The sequence below is a fragment of the Chiloscyllium plagiosum genome, unplaced genomic scaffold (genome assembly GCF_037043375.1).
Source record: "Chiloscyllium plagiosum isolate Xiang-an unplaced genomic scaffold, Cpla_swu_hap1 HiC_scaffold_39, whole genome shotgun sequence".
Classification (NCBI taxonomy): domain Eukaryota; kingdom Metazoa; phylum Chordata; class Chondrichthyes; order Orectolobiformes; family Hemiscylliidae; genus Chiloscyllium; species Chiloscyllium plagiosum.
In genome coordinates, this window is record NW_028270177.1 from 56,799,065 (window position 1) to 56,826,800 (window position 27,736).

A 27,736-nucleotide genomic window follows, 5' to 3' on the forward strand; every position below is an offset into this window, starting at 1 on the left:
GGGGAGGTGTGGGCGCAAATTTTGCATTTCTTGCAGTTGCAGGAGAAGGTGCTGGGAGTGGAGGTTGGGTGGGTGGGGGGTGTGGACCTGACGAGGGAGTCACGGAGGGAGTGGTCTTTCTGGAACGCTGATAGTGGAGGGGAGGGAAGGGAAATATATCATTGGTGGTGGGGTCTGTTTGGAGGTGGCGGAAATGACGAAGGATGATACGATGTATCTGGAGGTTGGTGGGGTGGTATGTGAGGACCAGTGGGATTCTGTCCTGGTGGCGATTGGAGGGTCGGGGTTCAAGGGTGGAAGAGCGGGAAGTGGAGGAGATGCGGTGGAGAGCATCGTCAACCACGTCTGAGGGGAAATTGCGGTCTTTGAAGAAGGAGGCCATCAGGGTTGTTCGCTATTGGAATTGGTCCTCCTGGGAGCAGATTCGGCACATCGGAGGTGAAGGAATTGGGAATATGGGATGGCGTTTTTGCCGGGGGTAGGGTGAGAGGAGATGTAATCTAGGTAGCTGTGGAAGTTAGTCGGTTTATAGTAAATGTCCTTGTTGAGTCGGTGGCCTTCCAACCACAAGGGATGAGTACAGATTTCTCCAGCTACCTCATTTCCCCTCCCCCCACCTTATCTCAGTCCCAACCCTCAGACTCAGCACAGCCTTCTTGACTTGAAATCTTCTTCCCGACCTCTCCGCCCCACCGACTGTCCAGCCTATTACCCTCACCTTAACTTCCTTCCACCTATCGTCTTTCCAACGCCCCTCCCCCAAGTCTCTCCTCCCTTCCATTTATCTTAGCCTGCTTGGCACACCTTCCTCATTCCTGAAGAATGGCCTATGCGCGAAACGTCGATTCTCCTGCTCCTTGGATGCTGCCTGACCTGCTACGCTTTTCCAGCAACACGTTTTTCAGTTCTGATCTCCAGCATCTGCGGTCCTCACTTTCTCCTAGTTGACTATGTCACTCCCAATCTAGCAGACCGACTCTGTAACTGTTCCATCACCTATATCATTCCCCGTCTGTCAGGACTACACCTTAACTGCTCCAGCAGCTATATCACTCCCCAAATGTCAGGTCTACTCTGTAATACCACCAGCGGGTTTATCACTCCGCAAATGTCAGGCCTACTCTGTAACTCGTCCGGCGGATTTGTCACTCCCCATTTGTCAGGCCTACTCTGTATCTGCTCCAACAGCACTGTTACTCCCCATCTGTCAGGCCTTCTCGAAGCTACATTACTCCCCATCCAGTAGGCCAACTCTGCAACTGCTCCAGCAGCTGTATTTCTATCCATCTCTTAGGGCCTACTATACAACTGCTCCACCAGCGATCTCACTCCACATTGGCACGCCTACTCTGTAACTGCTCTGGCAGCTATATCACTCCCCATCTCTGTGGCCTACTTTGTAACTGCTCCAGCAGCTGTATACTCTTCGGTGGATCGGCACACTGTGCAACTGCTCCTGCAGCTATATCACTCCCCATCATTCAGGACTACTATCTAACTGTTCCTGCATGAGTATCACTCCCCATCTGTCAGGCCTAATCTGTAACTGCTTCAGCATATATCCCTCTCCCCATCTCTCAGGCCTGCTCTCTAACTGTTCCAACATGTCTATCCCCCCATCTGTCAGGCATACTCTGCAACTGCTTCAGCAGATAATCACTCCCCATCTCTTAATCCTACACTGAAACTGCTCCAGCTTTTACATCACACCCCATCTGTCAGGCCGAAATAGTAACTTGAACAGCAGTTTTACTTCTCCACATCCAACATGCCTGCTGTGTAACTGTTCCAACAGCTATATCACTTCCCGTCTGTGCGGCCTCCTCTGTAACTGCACCAGCAGCAAGACCATGCCCCAGCTGTCAGAACTACACTGTAATCTGTATAACAGATATATTACCACCATTTGTCATGTCTACTCCCTAATTTCTCAAGCAGCTATGTCATCCTACATCCAGCAGGCCAACCCTGTAACTGTTACAGCAGCTATATCACTCCACGTCTGTCCGCACTCCTGTGTAACTGTTTCAGCAGCTATACCCCGCCCGTCTGTATGACCTACGCTGTAATTGCTCCAGCAGTAACAACACTCCCCATCTGTCAGGCATACTCCGTAACTGCTTCAGCAGCTGTATCACTCCCCATCTGTCAGGCTTACACAGTGATTGCTCCAGCAGCGATAACACTCCCCATCTGTTTGGCCTTCTTTGTAATTGCTCCATCAGCTACATCACTCCCCATCTGTCAGGCCAACTCTATAACTGCGACAGCAGATATATCATTCCCCATTTCTCAATCCTGCATAGAACATAGAACATAGAAATGTACCTCACAGAACAGGCCCTTAGGCCCATGATGTTGTGCCGAGACTTAATCCTAATGCAAAATAGAGTAACTTAACCTACGCACCCCTCAACTACACTGTAACTACTCCGGCAGCTACATCTCAGCCCATCTGTCAGGCCTATTCTTTAACTGCTCCAGCAGCTATATCACTCCACATCTATCAGGCCGAATCAGCAACTGGTCCAGCAGCTATATTTCTCCTTATCCAGCAGGCCTACTCTGTAACTCTTCCAGCAGCTATATCACGCCCCATCTGTCAGACCTACTCTGTATTTGCTGCAGCATCTATATCATTTCCATCTGCCAGGCCTAAGTTGTAATTGCTCAAGCAGTGATGTCAGTCAACATCTGTCAGGCCTACTCTGTAACTGCTCCAGCAGCTCTAGTACTCCCCATTTGTCATGCCTACTCACTAAATGCTCCAGCAGCTAGATCACTTCCAATCTGTCAGGCCTATTATTCAACTGCTACAGCAGCGATCTCACTCCCCACCCCGTCAGGCCTACTCTGTAACTTCTCACCATGTTAATCGCTCCTCATCTGTTAGGCCTATTCTGTAAATTCACTAGCAAATATATCACTCCCCATCTGTCAGGCCTAATCTGTAAATGCTTCAGCATACTAATCACTCCCTATCTGTCAGGCCTACTCTGTAAATGCACCAGCAATTATATCACTCCTCATCTGTCAGGCCTACTTTCTAACTGCTCCAGTAGCGACATCACTCCCAATCTATCAGGCCTACTCTTCAACTGTTCAAGCAGCTTTGTCACCCCCCATGTGTGACGTCAACTCCATAATACTCTGGCAGCGACATCACTCCCTATCTGTCAGGCCGACCCTGTACCTGCTCCAGCAGCTATATCACTCCCCATCTATCAGGCCTACTCTGCAACTACACCAACAGCAATATCAGTCCTCATCTGTCAGGCCTACCGTGTAAGTGCTCCACTAGCTAGATCACTCTACATCAGTCATGCCTACACTGTACCTGCTCCAGCACATGCATCACTCCCCATTTGTCTGGCCTCCTCTGTAACTGCTGTAGCAGCTATATCAATCCCCATCTGTAAGGCATACTGTGGAACCACTCTATCAGGTACATGTCTCCCCATCTGTGGTGCCTACTCTGTGACTGCTCTACCAGATATTTCACTCCTCCTTTATATGTCCTATACTGTAACTGCTCCAGCAGTAATACCACCCTGCTTCACTTCGGCATAGTATGTAACCGCCCCTGCAGCGATATCACTCCCCATCAGTCAGGCCTACTCTGTAACCGGTCCAGCAGAAATATCACTCCCTTTCTCTTCGGCAAGTATGTAAATGCCCCCGCCGCGATATCACTCCCCATCAGTCAGGCCTACACTGTAACCGGTCCAGCAGCGATCTCACTCCCCATCTGTCAGGCCTACTACGTAATTACTCCTGCAGCGATGTATCTCCCCATCTGTCAGACCTTTTGTGTAACTGCTGTCGCACCTATACTGCCCATCTGTCAGGCATACTCTGTAACTGCTCCAGCAGCGATATTGCTCCCTATCTGGCAGGCCTACTCTGTAAATGCACCAGCAAATATATCACTCCCCAAATGTCAGGCCTACTCTGTAACTGCTCCAGCAGTGGTATCACTTCTCATCCGTCAGGCCTACTCTTGAACTGCTCCAGCAGCGATATCACTCCCAATCAATCAGGCCTACTCTACAACTGTACAAGCAGCTACGTCACACCCCATATGTGACGTCAACTCCATAACTACTCCAGCAGCGACATCACTCCCAATCTGTCAGGCCGACCCTGTACCTGCTCCAGCAGCTAGATCACGCTACATCAGTCAGGCCTACACTGTAACTGCTCTAGCACATGCATCACTCCCCATTTGTCTGGCCTCCTCTGTAACTGCTTCAGCAGATATATCAATCTCTGTCAGGCCTACTGTGGAACCGCTCGAACAGGTATATGACTCCCTATCTGTGGTGCCTACTCTGTGACTGCTCTACCAGATATTTCACTCCTCCTTTATATGTCCTATACTGCAACTGCTCCAGCAGTAATATCACTCCGCTTCTCTTCAGCATAGTATGTAAATGCCACTGCAGCGATAACACTCCCCATCAGTCAGGCCTACTCTGTAACTGCTCCAGCAGTAATATCACTCCTCATCTCTCAGGCCTACGTTGCAACAGGTCCAGAAGCTCGGTAACTCCCCATCACTCAGGCCTACTCTGTAAGTGCTTCAGCAGCTGTATCACACCCTATCTGTCAGGCCTACTCTGTGAATACTCTAACTGCTAGATCACTCCCCATTTGTCAGGCCTATCATCCTAACACCCACAAATGAAGCTGCATCAGAACATTGTCTCAACGAGCCAACATACACTGCAATGCATAGGAACTATGCAGAGCAGAGGAAAATCACCTGTACCGTGGATTAAAAAAGAATGGGTACCCAATGAACACCGTCCCCCAATTGTTCAGCAACAAACCAAAACAAGCAGACAAATTACATAGAGAAACCCTAGCCACTTTCCTCGACATCAAAGACATCTCGGAAATGACTGCCAGACTACTCAGCTCCCTGGGCATCATGGTAGACCACAAACCCACTAATACACAAAAACACAACTAATGAACTTGTAGACCCTATACGGAAAATGAGCAAAATGAACAAAATACCGTTCAAGGACTGTAATAAACACTACATTGGACAAACAGGCAGAAAACTAGCCACTAGGATACATGAACACCAATTATCCACAAAAATACATGACACTCTCTCACTATTATCCTCACATACGGATGAAGAAGAACACCATTTCGACTGGGACAATGCATCCATCCGAGGACAGGCCAAACAAAGACATGCACGAGAATTCCGAAAAGCATGGCATTCCAACCAGTACTCTATCAACAAACACATCGAGTCAGACCCCATCTACCAGACCCTGAGAAAAGGAACAGGACGTGACTTCACCACAGGAAGTAACATCACCACCGGAAATGACATCACCAACATAAGGAAACACAAACATATAAATAGAAAGCAGGAATGTTCAGCATTGCTTCGCCTGAGGTCCACTGAAGATGTTACCTAGTAGGGTAACGAAGCGTCTGTAAATTTACCTTTCAGCTCAGCGAGCAAATCGAAAACAAAAACCTCAACCTGAGCTACAAATCTTCTCAAAACCCGCTATCTGTAAATGCATCAGCAGCTATATCACTCCACAAATGTCCAGCCTACTCTGTAACTATTCCAGCAGCTGTACCATTCCCCATCTATTAGGCATACTTTGCAACTGCTCAAGCAGCCACATCGCTCCCCATCTCTCGGCCTACTCTAACTGTTCCAGCAGACATATCAATGCACTTTGGCCAGGTCTACTCTGTAACTGCTTCAGCAGTTATATCACTCCCCATCCCGCAGGGCTACTCTGTGACTGCTCCAGCAGCGATATCACTCCCCACTTGTCAGGCCTGCTCTTTCACTACTGCAGCAGCTTTACCACTCACCATCTGTCAGGCCTCCACTGTAACTGCTCCTGCAGCTTCATTACTCCCCATTTCTCAGGCCGATTCTGTGACTGCTCCAGTAGCAATATCACACTCCGTCAATCAGGGGAACTCTGTTCCTCATCCAGCAGCGATATCACTCGCCATATGTCCGGCCTTTTCTATAACTGATCCAGCAGGTATATGACTCCCCATCTCTCATGCCTACTCTATTGACACTCCACCGTCCGCATCACTCCCCATCTTTCAGGCCTACTGCTCCAGCAGCTATATCAGTCACGGTCTGTCAGCCCATCTCTGCCACTGCTTCAGCAGCTATAACACTCTCCATCTGTCAGACCTACTGTGTAAGTGCTCCAGCAGCTCTATCGCTCCCCATCTGTATAGCCTACCCCTTAACTGCTCCTGTAGCGACATCACTTCCATCAGTGTGGCCTGCTCTGTAACTGGTTCAACAGCTATATCACTCCCCATCTGTAAGGCCTACTTTTTAACTGCTCCAGCAGCGATATCACGCTCCATCTGTGTGTCCTACCGTGTAACTGGTCCAGCAGGTGTATGATTCCACATTTGTTAGGCCTACTCTGTAACTCCTCCCGCTGCAATAACTCTGGCCATCTGTCACTCCTTCTCTGCATTTGCTCTAACAGCCATATCACTCAATTTCTGTCACGCCTGCTCTATAATTTCTCCAGCAGCTATATTGCTCCCCATTTGTCTCTCCGACTCTGTAGCTGCTATCGCAGCTAAATCACTGCCCATCAGTCCGGCCTATTCTGTAACAGCTTTAGCAAATATATCACGCCAAATCTGTCGCGCCTATTCTGTAACAGCTCAGCGGCTAGATCACTCCCCATCTATCAGGCCTACTCTGTAACTGCTCCAACAACTATATCAGTACACATCTGTCAGGCCTACTCTCTAACTGCTCCAGCAGCGACATCACTCCTAATCTGTCAGGCTTACTCGAGAAATGCTCCAGCAGCTATATCACTTCCCATTTGTCAGACCTATTAACTTGCTCCAGCAGCTATGTCGCACCCCATACGTGACGTCTTCTCGATAACTGCTCCCACAACTATATCACTCCCCATTTGTCAGGCTTACTGTTTAACTGCTCCAGCAGCGACATCACTCCCGAGCTGTCAGGACTCCTCTGCACCTGCTCCAGCAACAACATCGCTCCTCATCTGTCATGCCTACTCCGTACCTGCTCCACCAGCTAGATCATTGCACATCAGTCAGGCCTACATTGTAACTGCTCCGGCACATACATCACCCCACATTTGTCTGGCCGACTCTGTAACTGATCCAGTAGCTACATTAGTCCCCAGCTGTTAGGCCTACTCTGCAACTGCTCCAGCAGGTATATGACTCCCCATCTGTGAGGTATCCACTGTAGCTGCTCCACCCGATATGCCACTCCCCTGCTGTCAGGCCTCCTCTGTAACTGCTCCAGCAGCAATATCACTCCCCTACTCTTTGGCATAGTGTATCAATGCAACTGCAGCGATCTCACTCTCTATATCTGTCAGTCCTACAATGTAACTTCTCCTGCAGCTATGTCACTTCCCATCTGTCAGACTTTTTATGCAATTGCTTCTGCACCTATCTCACTCCACATCTGTCAGTCCTAATATGTAACTGCTCCAGCAGCGATATTACTCCCCATCTGTCAGGCCTGCTCTGTTACTCTTCCTGCAGCGATATTGCTCCCTATCTCGCAGGCCTACTCTCTAACTGCTTCCACAGCTGTATCACTCCCTATCTATCAGGCCTACTCTTTAACTGCTCCAGCAGCTAAATCACTCCCCATCTGCCAGGCCTATTCTTCAACTGCTCCAGCAAAGACATCACTTTCAATCGGTCTAACCTACTTTGCAACTGTTCCAGCAACTATTACACTCCACATCTGTCGGGCCTACTGTGTAACTGATCCAGCATCGACATCACTCCCAATCTGTCAGACAGACTCTCTATCTGTTCCAGCAGCAAGATCACTCTCCATCTGTCCAACATAGTATGGGAATGCCCCTGCAGCGATACCACTCCTCATCAGTCAGGCCGACTCGGTAACTCCTCCAGAAGCTATATCAATCCCCGTCTGTAAAGCCTACTCTGTAACTGATCCAGCAACGATATCACTCCCAATCTGTCAGGTCGACTCAGTAACTGCTCCAGGAGCGATATCACTCTCCATATGAGACGCTTACTCTGTAACTGTTCCAGCAGCTATATCAATCCTCGTCTGTCACGCCTACGCTGTAACTGCTCCAAAAATACATCATTCCCATTTGTCATGCTGATTCTGTAACTACTCCAGCAGGTGTATTACTCCCGTCTGTCACGGCTACACCGTAACAGGTCAGCAGGTTTATCACTCCCCTTCTGGCAGGCCGACTGTGTAACTGCTCCAGCATCGACATCACTCCCAATCTGTCAGACCGACTCTGTAACTGTTCCAATAGTAATACCACTCCTCATCTGTCCAGCATATTTTGTGAATTTCACTGCAGCGAAATCACTCCCCATCCGTCAGGCCTACTCGGTTACTCCTCCAGCAGCTGGATCAGTTCCCATCTGTCAGGCGTATTCAGTAACTGCTCCAGCAGCTGTATCACTCCCCATCTGTCACGCCTACTCTGTAACCGCTCCAGCAAATACATCATTTCCCATTTGTCATGCTGACTCTTGTACCTACTACAGCAGGAGAAAGTGAGGTCTGCAGATGCTGGAGATCAGAGATGGAAATGTGTTGCTGGAAAAGCGCTGCAGGTCAGGCAGCATATAGGGAACAGGAGAATCGACGTTTCGGGCATTAGCCCTTCTTCAGGAATGAGGAAAGTTGGTCCAGCAGGCTAAGATAAAAGATAGGGAGGAGGGACTTGGGGGAGGGGCGTCGGAAATGTGATAGGTGGAAAGAGGTCAAGGTGAGGGTGATAGGTCAGACTGGGGTGGGGGCGGAGCGGTCGGGAAGAAGATTGCAGGTTAGGAAGGCGGTGCTGAATTTGATGGATTTGACTGAGACAGGTTGGGGGGAGGGGAAATGAGGAAACTGGTGAAATCCGAGTTCATCCCTCGTGGTTGGAGGCTTCCTAGCCGGATGATGAGGCGTTCTTCCTCCAACCGTCGTTTCGCTGTGGTCTGACGATGGAGGAGTCCAAAGACCTGCATATCCTTGGTGGAGTGGGAGGGGGAATTGAAATGTTGAGCAACAGGGTGGTTGGGTTAGTTGGTCCGGGTGTCCCAGAGGTGTTCCCTGAAACGCTCCGCAAGCAGGCGGCCCGTCTCCCCAATATAGAGGAGGCCACATCGGGTGCAAAGGATGCAATAGATGATATGTGTGGAGGTACAGGTGAATCTGTGGCGGATATGGAAGTTTCCTTTGGGGCCTTGGAGGGAGGTGAGGGGGGAGGTGTGGGCGCAAGTCTTGCACCTCCTCCGGTTGCAGGGGAAGGTGCCGGGAGTGGAGGTTGGGTTGGTGGGCGGTGTGGATCTGACGAGGGAGTCACGGAGGGAGTGGTCTTTACGGAATGCTGATAGGGGAGCGCCACAGATTCACCTGTACCTCCACAAGGGATGAACTCGGATTTCACCAGTTTCCTCATTTCCCCTCCCCCCAGCCTGTCTCAGTCAAATCCATCAAATTCAGCACCGCCTTCCCAACCTGCAATCTTCTTCCCGACCTCTCCGTCCCCACCCCAGTCTGACCTATCACCCTCACCTTGACCTCTTTCCACCTATCACATTTCCGACGCCCCCTCCCCCAAGTCCCTCCTCCCTATCTTTTATCTTAGCCTGCTGGACCAACTTTCCTCATTCCTGAAGAAGGGCTAATGCCCGCAACGTCGATTCTCCTGTTCCCTAGATGCTGCCTGACCTGCTGCGCTTTTCCAGCAACACATTTCCATCTCTACCTACTACAGCAGGTGTATCACTGTCCATCTGTCACGTTGACTCTGTAACAGCTCCAGCAGCGATATCACTGCACATTTGTCAGGCCTAATCTGCAATTGCTTCAGCAGCGATATCACTTCCCATCTGTAAGGCCTACTCCTTAACCGTTCCAACAGAGATATCATTCACCATCTGTCAGGCCAACCCTGTCACAGCTCCAGCAGCGATATCACTCCCCATCCGTCACAGTGATTCTGTAACAGCGCCAGCAGCGGTAACAAACCTCATTTGCCAGGCCTACTCTGCAATTGCTCCAGCAGCAATATCACTCTACATCTGTCACGCCGATTCTGTAACTACTCCAGCAGCTATATCACTTCACATCTGTGAGGTATTCTCTCTAAATGCTCGAGCATGAATACCACTCCCCATCTCAGTTTATATAGGTCCCTGCGGTTATATTACTCCCCATCTGTCAGGCCTCCTCTGAAACTGATTCAATAGCTTTACCACTCCTCATCTGTAAGACATACTCTGTAACTGACCAACAGCTATATCACTCTCCAAATATCTGTCAGGCCTACTCTCTAAATGCTCCAGCAAATATATCTCTCGCCACTTGTCAGGCCGATATCACTCCCCATTTGTCTGGCATACTATGTAACTGCTCCATCAGATATGTCACTCCCCATTTGTCAGACCTTTTGTGTAACTGCTCCCGCAGCTATCTCATTCCCCATCCTTTTGTGTAACTGCTCCCGCAGCTATCTCATTCCCCTATCTGTTGTACTGTAAAACTGCCCCTGCAGCTATATCACTCTGCGACATCTGGAAGGCACATTCTTTAACTGGTCCTCCAGCGATTAGATTACATTACAGCGTGGAAACAGGCCCTTCGACCCAACAAGTCCACATCGACCCGCTGAAGCGCAACCTAACACTACGGGCAATTTAGCATGGCCAATTTACCTGACCTGCACATCTTTGGAGTGTGGGAGGAAACCGGAGCACGCCCACGCAGACACGGGGAGAATGTGCAAACTCCACACAGTCAGTCGCCTGAGGCTGGAATTGAACCCGGGTCTCTGGCGCTGTGAGGCTGTGCCACCGTGCCGCCCGATATCACACCCCTTCTGTCTGGAATAGTCATGTAAATGGCCCTGTAGTGATATCATTCCCCATCAGTCAGGCCTACTGTGTAACTGCCCCTGCAGTTATATCACACCCCATCTGTCAGTCCTACTGTGCAACTGCCCCTGCAGCTATATCACGCCCAATCTGTCCAGAACCCGGTAACGGCTCCAGCAGCAATATGATTCCCCAACTGTAAGGCCTACTCTTCAATTGCTTCAGCGATGTTAGCATTCCCAATCTGCCAAGCCGGCTCAGTAACTGCTGCAGCAGCTATATCACTCCCCATCTGTCGATCCTGTTCTGTAACTGCTCTGGGAGATATAACACTTCTCATCTGTCATTCCTACACTAATTGTTCGAGCAGCGATATCACTCTCTATCAGTCAGGCCTACTACGTAACTGCTCCAGCAGCTATGTCATTCCCCATCTGTCAGACATTCTGTGTAACTGCTCCTGAACCTGTATTACTTCTTATCTGTCAGTCCTATTCTAACTGCACCAGCAGCGATATCGCTCTCCATTTGCCAGGTTACTCTGTAGGGTACGGTATAACTCCCCATCTGTCTGGCCTACTCTGAAACTTTTCCAGCAGCTACATCACTCCCCTGTGTCATTCCTGAAGAAGGGCCTGTGCCCGAAACGTCGAATCTCCTGTTCCCTGGATGCTGCCTGACCTGCTGTGCTGTTCCAGCAATAAAGTTTCAACCCCTGTGTCAGGCCCACTCTGTTACTGCTCCAGCAGAGAAATCACTCCCCGTCTATCAGGCCTACTCTCTACCTGGTCCGGCAGCTCTATCACTTTCCATCTGTCAGCCCTGCTCTGTAACTGCTCAACCAGCTATATCACTCCTCCTTTATCTCGCTAACTCTCTGACTGCTCCAGCAACTATATCACTCACCATCTGTCAGGCTCCCTCTGTAAATGCTCCAGCAGCAATATCAATCCCCACCTCTCCGGCATGGTAGTGACATCACTCTCCATCAGAGAGGCCTACTCTGTGACTGCTCCAGCAATAATATCACTCCCCATCTGTCAGGCCGACTATGTAACTACTTCAGGATCTATGCAGCTCACCATCTGTCAGCACTTATATGTATCTGCTGATGCGGAGCACTCCCCATCTGTCAGGCCTACTCCTTAAATGCTCCAGCAGCGATATCACTCCCCATCTGTCAGCCCGCCTGTATAACTGTTCCAATAGCTATATCTCTCCCCATCTGCCAGGCCAACTCAGTAACTGCTCCAGCAGCTATATCACTCCTCATTTGTCATTCCTACTTTGTAAATGCTCCAGCATTTGAAAGTGACCACTTTCAATTGGTCACGCCGACTGTGTACCTTCACCAGCAGCTATATCACTCCCGATCTGTAAGGCCAACTGTTCAACTGGTCCAGCAGCTATATCACTTCCCATCTGTCAGTCCTGCTCTGTAATGTTCCAGCAGCCACATCTCTCCCCATTTGTAACTTTTCCAGGAGCGATATCACTCTACCACTGTCAGGTCTACTCTGTAACCGCTCCAGCAGCGATATCACTTGCCATCGGTCGGGCTTACTCCAGTCCTGACAGACTCTGCGGGCTATTGTCACTGTCACAACATTCAGGCCCTCAAAGTCCCCCTATATTCAGAGTACTTTTCCAGGCACAACAACACTCCTCAGCTCTGCTTGTTCCTCCACTCCCTACAATACTCCCCGCATCTCAGACGCTCAACCTTTGTGTAACTCGTTATGGAATACATAAATAATTTCTACCGAGGTGTACTTTGCCTCATTAATATGTTTGAAATTGACACTAAGATTGGAGGATTAGCAGATTGTGAAGAGGACTGTCCGAGAATTCAGCCGAATAAAGATAAATTGGCGATTTGGGCAGAGAAGTTGCAGATGGAGTTCAATCTGGACAAATGCAAGTTGATGCATTCTGGAAGATGCAATCGGAAAATGAACTATACAGTAAATGGAAAAGTCCTGGGTAAAATGATGTGCAGAGAGATCTGGGTGTTCGGATCCATTGTTCCCTGAATGTGTCAATGCAGGTCGATAGAATGGTCAAGAAGTCATATGGCATGCTTTCCTTAATTAGATGGGGTAATTAGTACAAGACCTGTCAGGTCATGTTACAGTTGTGTATGACTTCGGTTCGGCCACATTTGGAATACTGCATACACTTCTGGTGGCCACATTACCAAAAAGATGTGGATGCTTTGATGAGGTTGCAGAGGAGGTTCACCAGGACGTTGCCTGGAATGGGGGGTGCTAACTATGAGCTGAGATTGAGTTGATTAGGATTATTTTCATTAGAACCAAAGAGTTTGGCGGGGATCTGACAAATGCTGACAAAATCATGAAAAGTGTACACAGGGTGGATAACAAGACTTTTTTTTTCCCCCGAGTGGGGGACACAGTTACTAGGGTCACGAGTTCAAAAAGAGAGGGGAAACTTTTACAGCAGATATATGTGGCAAGTTCTTTATGCAGAAGGTGGTGATTACCTAGAACAGTTTGCCACCGGAGGTGGTAGTGGTGGGAACAATAGCGTCATTAAGGATGTATCTAGACAGATACATGTATGGGCAGAAAGCAAAGGGATGTCCATTCTTAGAAAATAGGCGGTAAGTTTAGATACAGAATCTTGATCAGCACAGGCTTGGAGGACTGAAGGGCCTGTTCCTGGGTGGTAATGTTCTTTGTTCTGCAACTGTCCACCTGTGTTCCATATTACTGTCTCTAAACATATCCCTCTGCATAAAAAAACCTCCAATATTCCCAATCTCTGCATGCTCCTGCAGCTCCAACACCACTTTTTATCTGTGCAACTAACTCCAGTCATTAAACTCTCTCAAAATGTTGAGTCCCTGTAATCCTCCCTATGTATGTTATCCTATGATGTCTCTGCAACACCCCGATCTGTAGAATCCAGATCAATTCCTTTTACTGTCCTGATACAGTTCCCATAAGACTCACTATTTATTTAAGCTCTTCCAGTATCTTCGTTCATCTACTCATCTCCATATTCTCCTCCTGCTGTTACAGTCCTATCTGTGTAAACGTCACCCTGGCCTACAACCCTCCCTACCGCAAGAATCTCCTCCAGTTTGTGTAACGCTCCCTATCTGTTTGTCTCGAGGCCTTATTGCTGTTCGTGTGTCTGTAGGCTCAGCCAGACTCTCCAGCCTCACCATCGATATTACCGCCAGACCTCCTCATCCAATATCAGCAAATGTCTTAATTCACTGTGGCCTTCCGTATGTCTGTTCGTGTCTCAATTCAATTCAACTCTCTTAGTTTCTGTAAATAGCACTATTTCATAAAATGCTCCTCATTTGTGTAAGTTAACCCCATCCTATACTGAGAAACCTCACTGTCTTTTTTATCACCTGCAGTCCCTTCAGATCTCCCTGTGTCTTTCCTAAAGCCATTTCTCTCACCAACATTGTCGACTGCTTGTAACTATGCGTATCTTTGTAACTTCCTCGATCCCCTGTATGCCTCCCTAACTCTGTGACCTCTATCCATCCAGAGAAACATCCACAATCACTGAAATACCCTTGGGATTGTGTCCAGGCAAATGGAATGACAGCATTAACTGAAGTGACTAGTTCTGTTCGAAATGTCAATTTGGAGATCTGGCTACAGAATTGCGTGGCTATGAAATGAATATTGAAGGGTTGTCGGGATTTCAGCAGGATAAGCAAAACGACAAGCAAGGTGCATTAATGTTGTAAATAAAGGATGTGGTGAGTGCATTGGTAAGACAGCCATATGGATCTGAAAATCAAGCTTTAGATTCTATTCGGGTGGAACTGAGAAACAGCAAGGGGTCAGCAACCGTTAGCAGGAATTACTTTATAGGCAGCGAACAGTGAATTTAGTGTAAATATGGTTACAAACAAGACACTGAATGTATTTGCAGCAAGGGCAGGATAGGAACTGCGTGTGACAGTAGTCTTCATCCCGGCTGGATAACTAATGAGTATCAGAGCAGTAATAAATATAATCCTGGATTGCATACAAATAGTTTTCTGTAATACCATGTCAGCAGCCATCAAGAACATTCCCTACTCTAGAACAAAAGATAGATAATGAGAAATGTCAAATAATCTCATTTTCAAGAAGATTTGTGAGTAGAGAACCACAATACTATATAATCTTTTATTGAACTTCGATCTGATTAATTGAAGACCTTGAGAATTAGAGGTGCAATTAGGGCATTTGACCCATTGAGAGTTTCCGGCATTCAGTTAAATCATGGCTGATACAATGACCCCCCAATTGTGCTTCACTGTCTTTCCCACGACACACTTGTTTCCCTGATGAATTAAAATCTGATCATCTCGGCTCTCAGTATTCTTAATAATCCAGCCCAGACAGTCCTCTGTAGTCAGGAACCTCAAAGATTCATTCCCCTCCAAGAGAATATGTTCCATCTCATCTACATCTTGAATGAGTGAGCCCTTCCTGGGATTTAATTACCCCTAGTTAACGATTCTCACACAAGGGAAGCCAAAGGAATTGGCAAAGATAATTACGGCAGACAACAAGAAAATTAGTGGAGTTGTGGACAATGCGGGAGGACAATAAAGGTTGCAGCAGGATATAGATCAGCTGGAAAGATTGGTGGAGAAATGGCAAAAGGAGTTTAACTTGACCAGTATGAGATGAAACATTTGTGTGTTCAATTGCAAAAGAGTCAGGATGCTGAGGGATATGGATTTACAGTGGGATCTTGGTGCATATCCAATGTTCCATGTAAGTGGCAATGCAAGTGGTTGAGATGGAAAAAAAAATACACAGTATGCTTGCCTCCATCACTCACCGCTTTGGGTGTGGCCGTTTGCATGTCATGTTGTAACTGTGTGTAACTTTGGTTTGACCACATTGGAATACTGTGTGCAGCTCTCATCGCCACACGATAGCAAGAGCCGGGAGTATTTATGAAGGGTATAAAAGCAGGTTGCAAACATTCTACCTGGAATATACCTTTTAAGAGTCTGTTAGCTATAAGGTGAGATTGAGCAAACTTGGATTGATTTGCGAGCATCACAGGCTGAGACGTGAAATGGTACAGAAATATAAAATTGGGAGAGGCAAGGATAATGTGGATGTCAGATTATATTTTCCAGTGTAGGAGAATCAAAGTCAAATGTGCATAGGATTAAGCGGAGCTGGGGAAAGTTTAAAATAAATGTTTGAAGCAAGTGTTGTTTTACAGAGAGTGTGAAAGATATGAAGGGAGTTAGTAGAAGCGGAAAAGTGAGCAAAGTTTTGACGTGGCATTTAGACAGAGATGTGAACAGATAAGGATAGAGGGATAAGGACCGTGTGCAGGCAAATGGGATTACTTTAGAATAGCATCATGGACAGCACAGCCATGGTTGGCCGAAAGGCCTGTTGCTATGCTGTACAGTTCTCTTTTCTAACTTCCCAGTGTCCACACTGGCAAAGCCGCTCAGAATGTTGGATGTTTCATTCAATTTCTTCATCATTCTTCGAAATTCCAATGAAGTCAAGCTCAATCAATCCATCTCTTCTCTTTTTAAAATTCGCCCATTCTAATATCAGCCGAATCTAATATCAACCCGTCCAATGCAGGAATACCTTTCCTTATGACACTCATGCTGTTCAGAATATTCTACGTGTGGTCTGACTTATACCTTGTATAGTTTTAGCAAGACCTCCCTATTTCTAGACTCCATTCCCTTTGTAATAAATGTCAGCATTTGATTTGCCTTCTTTATTGCCTGCTGACCCTATAATTACCTTTTTCAGCTTGATCCACAAGGATTCCCATTACTCTTTGCGCAGTCAGTCAGAAACCGAACGGTTTACCCTGTTTAATGCAGTGATGAGCAATGAAATGCTGTTAGGTGGCTAAAACCGTCCTGCTGCTTGTGTCCCTAACAAGTAGTATGCAGAAGTTACATTCAGGCTGAGTCTATTTTATGATGTGAGGTCAAAGGCTTGCTCAGTAATGCCTTTGTTACCCATTACTGTCAGCGTTACCCAACCCTGTTTTCCTATTCTGCCTTAGATGCCGCAGGATTGTGTCCCGTTGCATATTAATGTCCCACCTCTTTTTCGCCCTGTAACCATTTCTCTCTGGTGTCTAATCTCCATTTATGTCCGTGTCACAAATCCAGTTACCTTATTGAAATAATTTGTCCATTCCAAAAACAATACATAATTTAACCTTTCCCACAATTTCCTGTCACAAATCGATTCCCTGATGTACAGTTTTAGTTAAACTCTGTCCATTCCTGTTTCGTTCTGATTGTCTTCAGTCCCATCCCTGTGCTGTTCCAATGTTTCACTTTTTCTGTTTGGATTTGGAAAGCACCTTTCACCTGAATCCTGTCCGTAAATCCTCCATGTCAGCTTAAAACCATGTCCTTAAACTTCCTGACATGATTGGCCAAGGCACCGTACCTAACACGGTTCCATTAGTCCTAGTTCAACGGGATTATTATTATTTACTCGTGGGTTGTGTGTGTCTCTGGCTGACAAGATTTCTTGCTAAGTCCTAGCTGCACTTGAATGAATGGCTTGCTCTTCCATCTCAGAGGGCAATTAAAAGGCAAACACTTTGCTGTTGACATGTCATGCAGACCACATGAGAATGGCAGATGTCTTTCTCTGAAGGACAAGTGTTGCATTGATGTACAAAGGACCTTTTTGGTACATCTGCAGTGGTTTCGTACTTAATTATGGATTGTTGATTGCATTTTTTAAGAATTATTGATTTCAAATTCCACCATTTCAAACCTGTCTCCCCTGAACATTAGCTGAGGTTTTGGATATATGGTCTCGCAATGATACCACTCGGCCATCACCTCGCATGTTCACAGGTTGCTCATTCCTGACCAGTTATACCAATGTAGCATGAAGCAAATATCTCTCTCTCTCTCTCTCTCTCGCTGAAGCACAGAAACAGTTCCTTCGATCCAACTAGACCATGCTGACCAGAGTCCCTGAACAACTCGCATTCACCTGAATTTTATCCCATATCACTTCAAACCTTCTCCACTCCATGTACCTGCCCAAATGTCTTTTACGTGTTGTTATTGTGATTTTCTCTACCACTTCCCCTGGATGTTCATTCCATACATGCACTATACACTATGTGAAAAATGTTCTCCTACGATCCCTTTTAGGTCTTTCCTCTCCCACCTCATATTTATGCCGACTAGAACATAGAATATGACAGCGCAGTTCAGGCCCTTCTGCCATCAATGTTGCGCCAACCTATGGAAACAACCTGAAGCCCATCTAATCAACACTATTCAATTCTCGTCCATATGCTTATCCAATGACGATTTAAATGCCCATAAATTTGGCGAGTCCACTACTGTTGCAGGCAATTGATTCAACGCCCCTACAACCCTGAGTAGAGAAACTACCTCTGCCATCTGTTCTATATCTATTACCCCTCCGCCTCGGCATCGCTATCCGAGGGAAAAAGGACTCACTGCACAAACGATCTAACCATCTGAACATCTTATTTGTCTCAATTAATTGGCCTGTTAACTTCCTGAACTATGGCGATATCACTCAATGTCTCTCCATGCGGTATCCATCACTGCTTAAGTCTATTTGTTGCCTCTGTCTGCGCCTTTCGCTCTTGTAGCTACTCCACATCCTGAGCCAACAGAAATCTCTAATCCAGAGAGACAAGGCAGTACACGCCAGTGATGGAGACTGGGATTTTCCAGATCTCTGTTGGACTCAATGCTACTGCACATGAGTCATCCTCACTGCATCAGTCCATTTTCCCATTCTGACTATTTCTCCATCTCCTACAGGTAAACAGGATGTTCCTGACTCAACTGAATTACTAACTCCTGTCTCGTCCATAACCACATCAGAGACAGTTGGTCAGCCAGAGAGAGATGGAGATGGAAATCTGGAACCTTCAGTAAATCCTGCAACCCACGAAAGAAACATCACAGTAAACAGCATAGAGAGGATTTAGTCGACTACAATATTCGTACCAGGAAGATAAGATGTTGACACACTGTTGGGCAAGGAACAGCTACATTCTATGCTACATTCCCACTATCTTGTCAGGGTTCTGCTCTCAACTCTGATGTACTGATCCTCACTGAGACAGCACAGGAGGTCCCAGGCAACGATCCTGACTCATGCTCTAGTAGTGATCTCTGTATTATCCTCCAGTTCCGATAATCCTTCCTCTGTTTGGAATTCCTACAGTCCACACAATGCTCTCTGTCTCTGTCAGGTTCTCCAATCACTAACACCCTAATCTCGAAAATTCTTCAGTAGATAATAAATTCCGTCTTACCTGTGAACCCCGACAAACCAGCCTCTCCCTGCATGCTCCATTTACCAATACCACCTTCCATGTCAATGTATTTGGCTTTAATCTCTACATGCGTCCCTATCTGGGTAAACTTCTCCAGATCCTGCAACACTGCCGTATCTGTGAAAATTTCTTCAGACAATTGATCTGTCCCAACCTGTGTAATCCCTTCAAGATGTGAAATACGTCCCTGTCCTTGCAACTGTGTCAGGCTCCTACATGAGAATCTCAATAGCTGTGTAATCTTTCAAGGAACTCCTGACCTTAGGAACTCCCTCCACCTGTTAACATGCTCCATGTATGTGTATCCCATCCAGTTCTACCGATCATATGACGGAAATTAGTTTCTACAATCCTAATGATGACGATGAGCTCTTCCTCTCTGAAACAGTCTCAATCGCTGAAAACTCTGCTGGTCCCCACCACCCTCCCTGTAATCACCTTCAGTCACTACGAATGTTTATACGTCATCCCCATATGAGTACAATATTTTTTTCCATTACTATCATGAGTTGCTGTAATTCTCACTGACTCTCACCACGTTCCATCCCGACATTCGTCAGTCTCTTTGAAAAGCCCTTCTTATTCTTAAAACTCTCCCGACGTATGTTAACTGATCCAGACTCCAGAACTCTCCCTATCTCTGTCGGAACTAGACAGTCAAAGCTGCTCCAATGACTTCAAATCTTCCTGATCTTTCTAACTCCCTTTCGTTGTGAAGCTCTCCCCATATCTGTAACGTAATATCCTACAGGGTCGAAAGCCCTACCTATCTTGTATGGTCATCCAATCCCTACAACTGTCCTTATTTTTGCAATATTGTCCTGAGTCTTGAAACCTGTTTGTTAACCCTCTTCAGGTACTGCACTTTCTATGTTTCTGTTACTTTCCCTTGCTCTGAGAAATCTCCCTATCCCTATGATCCCCTGCAGTGTCTGCAGCCCTCCCTATCTCGAATTACCAACTGCCTGCACAACCCTCACTACATCATTCACCTCTTCCAGTCCCTTCAGCGCATTCTATATCTGCAAACTTCTCATGTTCCAAGGCTACTCCAGCTCCCACAATGTTGGTCAGAATCTGAAGCTCATACTCTGTCTAATCTGCAGCTCTCTCTATAATCCGTTAACATCTGCAGCCAACACGACTGTCCGTGCCTTCCTCCGGTCATCCAGTCCCATTAAGTTTTCTATAGAACCCCTTTAATCTTCCTTTGTTGGGTAATCCCTGGAAATACCTACCAATTTCCCGATCTTAGCACCAACCCCAATCTTTGTGACTCTCCATGTCCTATAAGACTCACATTCAATGCCAGCGCGTGTAGTCTCTAAATCCATCAGCAATCGCCTTATTCTTCTCCAATTCTTAGAAACTAATCTATTTCAAAATCACCCCCCAACCTCCTCACAACAGGAAGCTCTTTCAATTTCTCCAACGCTCCCATTTTTTGAACTGTCTCCAAACCAGCAACATGGCATCCTCCATTGCCTTTCTATCTAAACAGCCTCCAGAACCAAGAAGCCTTATATCAGTGAACATCTTCAGTCACTACAATCTTCCATATCTCAATAGTATGTACAATACTCTTCTCCCTGAAGCACCCCTGTATGTGCCACTCAGTTTGCCTGCCTCTCTCTATATCCATCCCTATCCCAATGTTTAGAATTTAATCCAGCTCCCTCTACCTCTGTAAATTCTTCCAGTCCCCAAATCCCTTTGTCTGACATTCTTGACTAGATGTAACTCTGCTAAATGATAGCGTCCTCGAGCCCCTGTAAGTCTCCCTATCACTGTAACCTTTACCCACCGTTCATTTCCACTCCCCCAACTAAGGAATGACTCCCTACATTTGCCAAAAGGCAGATTCTTTTATAGGCACCAGACGGTGATGGTAATGTAAATATGGTTACAGTCAGGACACTGAATGTACTTGCAGCAAGGGCAGTACTATAACGATGCATGACAGTGGTATCCATGCCGACTGGATAACTATTGAGTGTGACTGCTGTAATTGATAGAATCCTGGAACTTATAGGAGACGGTTTTCTCATTCATATCAAGAAGCCATGAGAGTTCAGGCCATGAGACGTAGGAGTAGAATTATGCCATTTGGCCCATTATGTATGGTCTGCCTTTCAATGGGATCCTGGCTGATCTGATGATCCTCAACCTACTTTCCTGCCTTTTCCACAAAACTATTGTTCCGCTGATTTATTAAAATCTGACCATCTCTGCTGTAAATATTTTCAATGACCCTTCCTTGACAGCCGTCTGCCATAAGGAATTCCTACATGGTAATTACCCTCTGAGTGAAGACAATCCTCCTCTTCTCCATCTTAAATGGGGGAGCACTTGCTGGGATTTCATGTCCTCTGGTTACAGATTCTCCCAAACGTGAAATAAAAAGCAGTGACAAAGATAATTATTGCAGATGACATGAAAATTGGTGGAGTTTGGGTGAATGTGCAAGGATATCAAGGTTGCAGGAGGTGACAGATTAGTTGGAAAGATGTGCAGAGAAATGACGAATTGAGTTTAATCTGGACATGTGTCAGATGATGTAGTTTAGGATGACAAATTCAAGAAAAAAAAGGATACTGAGGTACAGTATTGATGTACAGAATTATCTTGGTGCAAGTCAGTAATTCCGTAAAAATGGCAACAGAAATGTTTCAGATGGGAAAGAAAGCAAATGGCACACTCCCCTTCGTCGGTCACAAGGTTGGGTATAGTGGTTTGCACTTTATGTTATAATTGTATAAAATGATTGTTTAGCCACATTTGGAGTACTGTGTGCAGTTCTCATCTCCACACAATAGGAAGGATGTGGAGTGTTGGAGAAGATGAAAAAGGGTTTGGTCAGCATTGTACGTATGTTCGGATTTTTTAAGTGTATGTTAGGTGTAAGAGGAAATTCAACAACGTTGGATTGCTTTGCGAGAGTATTAGAGGATTAGAGGCGACCAGGTACAAGGATACAACATTAGGACATGGACAGATAACGTAGATAATCAGAATCTGTTTTCCAATGTGTACGCTTCAAATATTAGACTGTATCGTTTCAAGGTGAGAAAGAGAAATTTTAAACGAGATACGTGAGACAAGTTTTTTTTAACAGAGACAGTGAAATTTACTGAGAGAGGTCAGAGAAGCAGAAATGTGAGTAACGTTTTGAAGTGACATTTAGACAGAAACATGAGCAGGCAGATAATACAGGTATCTGGATCATGTCCAGGTAGATGGTATCAGTTGAGTCATGGTCGGTACAGCTATAGTGAGATGAAGGGCCGATTGCTGTGCTGTAGAGTTCGGTTTTCTAACCTCCCAGCATCTACCCTGAATCGTGGATGCTTCGTTCAATTTCTCTCTCATTTTATCTAAAATTCAATGCGTTCAACCTCAATCTACACCACCTCCTCTCATTGAAAGTAAGCCTCCATTCAGCCGAATGAACCTTCTCTGGCCTATTTACAATGCGACAATATCTTTCCATATGGTACTCATAGAGTTTATAACATTCTGAGTGTGGTCTGACAGGGATAAGATAACAATTCTCGAGATGTTACAGCGATAACAAAGCAAGGCTGGAAAAATTACAGAGATAGGAAAGCAAAGCTGGAAAGGCTATAGTGTTAGGAATGCAATACTAGAAATGTTACACAGACAGGCAAGCAAGGCATCACTAGTGATAGGAACACAATGCTGGCGATGTTGCAGAGTGAGGAAAGGAAGGCTGAATATGCTATAGAGAAAAGAAAGCAAGGCTGGAGATGGAAATGAGTGAGGAAAACAAGGCGACAGATGTTACACGGAAAGGAGATCAAGCCTGGAAATATTACAGAGAAAGGAAAGCAAGGTTCGTGATGTTCCAGAGAGAGGACAGAAAGGCTGGTGATGTTGCACAGATAAGAAAGCAAGGTTGGAGATGCTACAGAGAAAGGAGAGCAAGGCTGGAGATGTTAGAGAAATAGGAAAACAAGGGTGGAGAAGTTACAGAGCGAGGGAACATGGCTGGGGATGTTGCATAGATAGGAAAGCAAGGCTGGCGATGTAACAGAGAGGGGAAAGCAAGGCCTAAGATATTACAGAGATAGGAACGCAAGGCTGGAGCTATTACAGAGACTGTAAACCGAGGCTACAGATGTTACAAAGATAGGAAAACTTGGCTGGTGATCTGAGAGAGAAAAGAAAACACGGTTGGCGATGTTGCGGAGAAAGGATAGCAAGGCTGGAGTAGGTACAGACACTGAAAAGCAAGGCTGGAGATGTTACAGAGATACGAAATCAAGGCTGTAAATTTTAAAGAGATTGGAAAGCAAGGCTGAAAATATTATAGTGATCGGAACGCACTGTGGGAGACAATAGAGACATAAATACTCGGCTGGACATACTACAGAGATAGGAAAGCAAGGCTGTACAGGCTCTAGGGATAGGAAAGCACATCTACAGATGTCACCGAGCTAGGAAGGCATGGTTCAATAAGATACATAGATCGGAAAGCAAGGCTGGAGATGTTCCAGAAAGAGGACCGGAAGGCTGGTGATGTCTCAGAGGTACGAAAGCAAGATTGGAGATGTTACAGAGAGAGCAAAGCAAGGCTGGAGATGTCACAGAGAAAATAAAGCAAGGCTGGAGATATTACAGAGAAAGGAAAGCAAAATTGGAGATGTTGCAAGGATAAGAAAGAAAGGCTGGAAATTTGACAGGAATTGCAAAGAATGGCTGGAAATGTTATAGTGAGAGGAACGCAATGCCGGAGATGCGACAGAGATAGTGAAGCAAGGCTAGCCATGTTACAGAGACGTGAAAGCAAAGCTGGACAGGCTCTAACGATAGGAATGCAAGGTTGAAGATATCACAGAGGTAGAAAAACAGGGCTGGATATGTTGCAGAGATATGAAAGTAAGGTTGGAGAGGTTACAGAAACAGGAAAGCAAGACTGGAAATGTTAAAAGAGAGATAAAAGCAAGGCTGCAGATATGACAGTGATAGAAAAGCAAGCCTGGAGATGTAACAGAGAAAGAAAGCAAGGCTGATAATTTTACAGAGATAGGAAAGGAAGGTTGGAAAATGTAATGATGATAGGAATGCAATGCTGGAGATGTTACAGAGATTGGGATGCTCGGCTGGAGATGTTACGGAGATAGGAAAGCAAGGCTGGACATGCTCCACAGATAGGAATACAAGATTGAAGATGACACCGAGATAGGAATGCAAGTCTTGAGAGGTTACAGAGAGAGGAAAACAAGGCTGAGATGTTACAAAGATAAGAGACCAAGGCTGCAACTTTTATAGAGGTAGGAAAGCAAGGCTGGAAATGTTATAGTGAGAGGAATGCAATTCTGGGCATGTTACAGAGATAGGGATGTAAGGCTGGAGATGTTACAGGGATAGGATAGCAATTCTGGAGATGTTACAGAGATAACAAAGCAAGGCTGGAACAATTACAGAGATATGACAGCAAAGCTGGAAAGGTAATAGTGTTAGGAATGCAATACTAGAAATGTTACAGAGACAGGCAAGCAAGGCATCACTAGTGATAGGAACACAAAGCTGGCGGTGTTGCAGAGTGAGGAAAGCAAGGCTGGAGATGGAAATGAGAGAGGAAAGCAAAGCAACAGATGTTACACGGAAAGGAGATCAAGCATGGAAATATTACAGAGAAAGGAAAGCAAGGCTCGAGATGTTACAGAGAGAGAGTACCGAAAGGCTGGTGATGTTGCACAGATAAGAAGGTAAGGCTGGAGATGTTACAGAGATCTGGAAGCAAGGCTGGAGATGTTAGAGAAATAAGAAAACCAGGGTGCAGATGTTACAGAGAGAGGTAACATGGCTGGGGATGTTGCATAGACAGGAAAGCAAGGTTGGAGATGTAAGAGAGAGGGGAAAGCAAGGCTTAAGATGTTACAGAGATAGGAATGCAAGGCTGAAGCTATTACAGATTCTGGAAACGGAGGCTACAGATTTTCCAGAAACAGGAAATCTTGGCTGATGATCTGAGAGAAATACGAAAATACGGCTGGAGATGTTGCAGAGATAGGAAAGCAAGGCTGGAGTAGGTACAGAGACTGAAAAGCAAGGCTGGAGATCTTACAGAGATACGAAAGCAAGGTTGTAAATTTTACAGAGATTGGAAAGCAAGGCTGGAAATATTATAGTGATCGGAACGCACTGCGGGAGACAATAGAGACATAAATACTCGGCTGGACATGCTACAGAGATAGGAAAGCAAGGCTGGACAGACTCTAGGGATAGGAAAGCATTTCCAAAGATGTCACTGAGAGAGGAACGCATGGTTCGATATGATACATAGATCGGAAAGCAAGGCTGAAGATGAATCAGAGAGAGGACAGGAAGGCTGGTGATGTTTCAGAGATAAGAAAGCAATTTTGGAGATGTTACAGAGAGAGCTAAGCAAGGCTAGAGATGTCACGGAGAAAATAAAGCAAGGCTGGAGATGTTACAGAGAAAGGGAAGCAAAATTGGAGACGATGCAAAGATAAGAACGCAAGGTTGGAGATGTTACAGAGATAGGAAAACAATGTTGGAGAAGTTATCGGGATAGGAATGAAATGCTGGCGATGTTACAGTGATAGGAAAGCAAGACTGGAGAGGTTACAGAGACTGGAAAACAAGGCTGGAAATGTTACAGAGATAGGAAAGCAAGGCTGGAGATGTTATAGTGAGAGGAATGCAATTCTGGACATGTTACAGAGGTAGGGATTCAAGGCTGGAGATTTTACAGTGATACGAAAGCAAGGCTGGACATGTTACAGAGATAACAAAGCAAGACTGGCAAAATTACAGAGATAGGAAAGCAAGGCAGAAGATGTTACAGAGAGAGGTAAGCATGGCTGGAGATGTTACAGATAAAAAAAGGCTGGTAATGTTGCAAAGAAAACAAGGCAAGGCTGGAAATGTTACAGAAATAACAAAGAAAGGCTGGAAATGCTATCATGATCAGAACGCAATGCTGGAGATGTTACAGAGATAGGAAAGCAAGGCTGGCCATGTTACAGAGATAGGAAAGCAACGCTGAACAGGCTCCACAGACAGGAATACAAGGCTGAAGATAACACAGAGATACGAATGCAAGGCTCGAGATGTTACAGACAGCACAGCAAGGCTGAGAAGTTACAAAGGTAAGAGACCATGGCTGGAAATTTTACAAAGTTCGGAAAGCAAGGCTGGAGATGTTATAGTGAGAGGAATGCAATTCTGGCCATGTTACAGAGATAGGAAATCAAGGCTTTAGTGGTTACAGAGAGAGGAAAGCAAGGCCGGGATGTTACAATGATAAGAGAGCAAGGCTGGAAATTTTACAGAGGTAGGAAAGCAAGGCTGAAAATGTTATAGTAAGAGGAATTCAATTCTGGACATGTTACAGAGATTGGGGTGAAAGGCTGGTGACGTTACAGAGATAGGAAAGCAAGGCTGGAGATATTACAGAAATAGAAAAGCAATTCTGAAAAAAAAAAACAGAGATTGGAAAGCAAAGCTGGAAAGGTTATTGTGTTAGGAATGCAATGCTAGAGACATTACAGAGACAGGAAAGCAAGGCATCAACAGTGATAGGAACGCAGTGCTGACAATGCTGCAGACTGAGGAATGGAAGGCAGAATATGTTACAGAGAAAGGAAAACAAGAGTGGAGATGTAAAAGAGAGAGGAAATCAATGCTTGACATTCTCTAGGGATAAGAAAGCACATCCATAGTTGTCACCGTGATAGGAAGCATGGTTCGATATTATACATAGATCGGAAGGCAAGGTTGGAGATGTTACAGAGAGAGGACAGAAAGGCTGGTGATGTTTCAGAGATAAGAAAGCAAGATTGAAGATGTTACAGAGAGAGCTAAGCAGGGCTGGAGATGTCACAGAGAAAATAAAGCAAGGCTGGAGATACTACAGAGAAAGGGAAGCAAAATTGGTCATATTGCAAGGATAAGAGTGCAATGCTGGAAATGTGACAGGAATAGGAAAGAATGGCTGGACATGTTGTAGTGAGAGGAACACAATGCCGCAGATGATACAGAGAGAGTGAAGCAAGGTTGGCCATGTTACCGAGACAGGAAAGCAAGGCTGGACAGGCTCTAGAGAAAGGAATACAAGGCTAAAGATATCACAGAGGTAGGAAAGCAAGGCTGAAGATGTTGCAGAGATAGGAAAGCAAATTTGGAGATGTTGCATAAAGCGTAATGCAAGGCTGGAGATGTTACAGAAACAGGAAAGCAAGGCTGGAGATGTTAAAAGAAAAATAAAAGCAAGGCTGCAGATATTATAGTGATAGGAAAGCAAGGCTGGAGCTGTTACAGAGATAAGAAAGCCGGGCTTGCTAATTTTACTGTGATAGGAAAGCAAGGCTGGAAATGTAATAATGATAGGATTGTAATGCTGGAGATGTTAATGGGGTCTGGATGCAGGGCTGGATATGTTACAGAGATAGGAAGACAAGGCTGGCTATATACAGAGATAGGAAAGCAAGGCTGGGCAGGCTTGGGAGATAAGAATGCAAGGCTGGAGATGTTA